Raw genomic sequence first — 5,204 nt, 5'->3', positions numbered from 1 at the left:
TTTGGGCACAAGTACCTGGTAAAGAGCAGTAGGATGAAATAGGAAGTGCATTTTGCCCAAATCCCGGAGAAATGGGCTCTGGCTAGCCCATTTCTAGTCACCACAGTATTCCTTTGAATTAATCGATGAATCAAATGAGTGATTTAAGGCAACCGTTTTCTGTTTCAATTTTTTCATTCATAACTTTCCACTTCAACACCCCTTACTCTCTCCCTTATGCCTTGTCCCCTCCCCTAACCCTCCCCTTCCCCTACCCACCAATGTGATTTTGACAAGTGCTTTAGGGCAACCATCCCCAACCTTTTTGGCACCAGGGAACAGTTTCATGGAAGGAAAATTTTCCACAGACCAGGGTGGAGGGGATGGTTTTGGGATGAGTCAAGTGCATTACATTTACTGTGTACTTTATTTCTATTATTACTTCAGCTCCACCTCAGATTATCATGTGTTTGGTCCCTGAGGTTGGGAACCCCTGTCCTAGAGCCCTGACAGATGCTTCAGAAAAAAAGGGGTTGAGGCTTATACTTTAACCAGGAAAATATACACACTAGAAGGCAATGCCACCCCACTCCAGTACTCTTGCCTGGAAAATCCCAGGGACAGAGGAGCCTGGTGGGCTGCCGTCCATGGGGTCGCTAAGAGTCGGACACGACTGAAGTGACTTAGCAGCAGCAGCAGCAGAGCCTTACTAATGAAAGTAATCAGGGAAGCCATAAGGTAGTATCATCACATTCTTAGGTGGAAATGTAAATTATATATTGCCATAAGACTAAAACTCTGAAAAAACAGAGAAGATGAGTCTAAGAAAAGAACATTATAATAGGTAGGTTAAAAGAAAAGGTCACATAATTCAAGCAGCTATTTAAAAAAAATCAGAATCTTTTTAATCATCAGAGTTGGATGAAGTCTACGGTCCATATTAATATCAAATTCTGTGATCCCCTGAATAGGAAGTAGATAATTTTGGCTAATCTCTACATAACAATGATGAAGAAAAACACAATCTACAGTTTTCTTGGGAAAGAGTGTATTTATCTGGGCAACAGTGCATTTTCACTGAAGTGCTTCCCTTCTTATCCTTACACTCTTCTCCCTGAGAGGTTGTGCACAGTAATTAAGTGCAGCTCATAAGTGTACCTGTTGTATATGATTTAAAAGAACCTCATGTGTGCAGAATTAGATTAATTATAATCCTCAGGTCATGATAATCTTCAGTGATCCACACTTGACATTAATTTATTTATTTCATTTATGAATTTTAGTAATAAAAAAACATTCAAGAGTGTCCCGTGCAACCCAATATAGTAAAACTCTGACAGTAGCTTTTATCTATATGCTCCCCCCAATCCTGTTCTCCTGTCTCTCCTTCTACCTCAAATATAATCCCAACTTTTGTACTAATTATTCCCTTTAATATTTAATAGTTTTAGAAATACATATGTATGCTTAAATAATACATTACTTACTTTCACTTGTTTTTGAATTTTGTAGAATATTAGCCTGAGTACAATATTTTGGGATTTGGTAGTTTTCATCTCCATTAAATTAGTAAGATTCATTCATATCTCAGTTAATACATGGGGTTGATTCAGTACATGTGTGTGTGCTAAGTCATTTCAGTCACGTCCAACTCTTTGCATCCCTATGGACTATGGCCTGCCAGGCTCCTCTGTCCATGTGATTCTCCAGGCAAGAATACTGGAGTGGATTGCCATGCCCTTCCCCAGGGGATCTTCCCAACGCAGAGATTGAACCCGCATCTCTTATGTCTCCTGCATTGACAGGCAGGTTCTTTACCACTAGCACCACCTGGGAAGCCCCTGATTCAGTTCACTACTCTGTAATTCACTGCTTGAGTATGCTATGATTTAATTACTATAGCTCTTAAGGCTGCTCTCAGATTTTTACTATTATGAACAATGATGATGTGAAAGTTTTTATTTACATCTTATATTGATCTTGTGCAACTATTTCTCTTGGGTATACACCAGAAAATTGAATTGCTCATTTATTAAGATGTGTAAGTGTTTGGGTTTCCAAGACAATACCTTATTTTCCCAATGTTATACCAATTTACACTCCTATCAGCAATTTACAGGCAATCTTATTGATCTGCATACTCAATACTTGGTATCTTTAGACATGTAAAATTTTAATCAATGAAATCAGCAAAATGTGTTTTGTCATTATGGTCTTATTTTGCATTTCCCTCATCACTGATGAAGCTGATTATCACTGAATATGGTTACTGGTCATGAATATCTTTTCTTCTGTGAAATGATTGTTTTCCCATTTTAATATTGTATTGTAGAAACTCTTTATCCACTAAGGGCTTCCCTGGTGGCTCAGACGGTAAAGAGTCTGCCTGCAGTGCAGGGGACCAGGGTTTGATCCCTGGGTTGGGAAGAAGAAGGAAATGGCAACCCACTGCAGTACTCTTGCCTGGAAAATCCCATGGTTGGAGGAGCCTAGCAGGCTACAGTCCATGGGGTCGCAAAGACAGGACTGAGCAACTTCACTTTCACTTTCACTTTATCCACTAAGGAGGTAGTGACTTTCTGTTGTCAATTGTGTGTATGACAATATACTTTTTTCCTATTTATAGCTTTTTTTTTTTACACTTTCATCAAGCTATCTTTTGATTACCAGAAGTTCTCATTTTAAAATTGATCTGTCTTTTCCTTTATGGTTAGTAGTTTTGATATCCTGTGGAATAAAATGTTTCCTACTCCTGTATCACCTCTATTATCTAAGAAAATGTTACCACTTAATATCTGAGTCTTCAATGCATCTGAGGTTGTTTGTTTTGTATGGTGAGAAACAGATATTCAATTTCCTAGCCAGTGGAATAATATCAGAAAAAGAAGTAAAGTATAAGACTAGGTTGGAAAGGAAGAAAAAAACTGTTCTTATTTGCAGACAACATGATTGTTCACATGGAAAATCCTAAAGAATCAAGAGAATTATTATAAAAATATAAAATATATAAAAATATAATTATTATAATAAGAGAATTGAACAGTTTTAAAAGTGCAAAATAAAAAATTCTATTGTATTTCTATGTCCTGCATGGTAAATCGTTTCAGTCGTGTCCAGCTCTCTGGGAGCCTATGGACTGTAACCTGCCAGGTTCCTCTGTCCACGGGATTCTCCAGGCAAGAATACTGGAATGGGTTGCCGTGCCCTTCTGCAAGGGATCTTCCTGACCCAGGGATCAAACCTGGGTCTCTTACGTCTCCTGCATTGGCAGGCAGGTTCTTTTCCACTAGCGCCACCTGGAAAGCCCCTGTATTTCTATATAGTAGCAAATAATAAGAAAATGTAATTTTTTAAATAAAGATATTAACATAGCAAGTAACTGTAAAATATTTAGGAATAAATCTAACCAAAGATGTATAAGGTCCAAGAGCAAAAAATAATCACAAAATTCCACTGAGGTGGTCCAGAGGCTAGACTCTGCGCTCCTAATGCAGAGGGCTCAAGTTCCATCCTTGGTTAGGGAACTAGATCCCGCATGCTGCAGCTAAGACCTGGTGCAGCCAAATAATTAAAAGAAAAAAGAACTATTAACAAATAAATTAAAATTCCACTGAGAAACATTCAAGAAAGACTTGTAGACATCATGTTTGTGATAGAAACATACATAGAAGTCAGTTCATCCCAAATTGCTTATAGACTCAATGTAACTCCAATCAAAGATAACCAGACTTGGATGAGGCTGAGTTTTAAACTTCTATGGGAGTATAAAAAGTCAACAATAATCAAGACATGTCTAAAGACAGACAAGAGAGAGTATATCTCAGCATATATCAGGATTTATGATGAAACTTCAATAGTTAAGACAAGAGTATATTAAAGCAAAAGTAAACAAACTCACAAATGTTAAGATTAGAAAACCCATAAGAAGACCAACACACATGTAATTTTGAAAGATCATACAAGTAGCATAGCAGATCAATGTGAAAAGGGAGATTATTATTAAAATGGAACTAGAAAAATTGTTACAATGTCTGTAAGTAGAAAGTGGTTTAATTTGTATAATCAATGGTTTTTATTAAAGTAGTATTTCAAAGCTCTCAGACTTATCTTCATCAATAAAAGGCACCTGGAAGTTTTCTTTTTTAAATGTCTCTGAGTGTATAAGGGGTCTATATTAAGATCTCTGAGGGACACACCTGGATAACAACAGGTAGTCCTTAATTCCCTTTCAAGAAGGATGGGGCTGATTAACTGGAAGCTTTTGGATGTTTGAGAGGGAGATGCAATATGAGACCAAAGGTGAACTTCATTATACACAAAGGAAAAGCTAAGTCTAAATCTACCCATCCTCTTTTTAGGCCACTCCCCCTCACAATACTCACCTTTTCTTCTCAAAAAAAAAAAAAAAATGTCAACTAAGTTTTAAAGGATTCAAAAGTATTAGCTTACCCAACGTATTCATGCTTTTGCTTCACAATGGTTAACAAAGTCAGAACTCATTTGCTTAGGTCCACATTTCAATGCATTTTCAAAAAAAAAAAAAAAGACACATTTATCACTCACATATGTGTTTTCCTCTTCACCCTTGAAACTTAACCCTCTGTAGTCTCAACATCTGGGAGCCTGAGCACGTTAATTCATTTCAGCCCATAAATGCTGCTGTGTAGAAATTTACATGTTGTCTATGGAAGCATCCACTTAACCATTCCTTTACCTACTTTTCTGATATTTATTTAAGGGTCTTTGAGGCCTCTTGGACAGTACTCAGTAGTAATAAGTATTCAAAAAGTGTTTCTTTTCTCACAACATATTACCTGAATTCTTTTCATTCATGCTACCCTGTACTCTACTTCCCAATATATTACCAATCTTCTCTGCCATTGGCTAAACACAATCTTTCTTATCGGATGACTAAAATTCTCCTCTCAAATATAAGGCTGATATCACTCCTCAACTACCTGACTCTTTGTGTCAGCTGTAATTGTAATTTCTCTTTGTTCCCATCCAACCTCTCAGGAAAATTTTGATCTCTTTCCCTAGAATCAGAGCCAAAGCATCTTACCCTAGCACTAATTTAAGTGGCTGGTTTTCCTAATAATTTTATTCATTATATGATGGAAGGAATGAGTCGCACAGTGCTATTGTAAGTCTTTTCAGAAAATGTATAGGTGTAGAGAAACAAAGCATATATATTAAATAATTAAAGAACAATCCAGTTTAGCATG

Source organism: Bos grunniens, chromosome 27 (assembly GCF_055505025.1).
Source record: "Bos grunniens cultivar Pamir isolate PY7600 chromosome 27, Bosgru_T2T1.0, whole genome shotgun sequence".
Lineage (NCBI taxonomy): Eukaryota > Metazoa > Chordata > Mammalia > Artiodactyla > Bovidae > Bos > Bos grunniens.
This window is presented reverse-complemented; position numbering follows the sequence as displayed.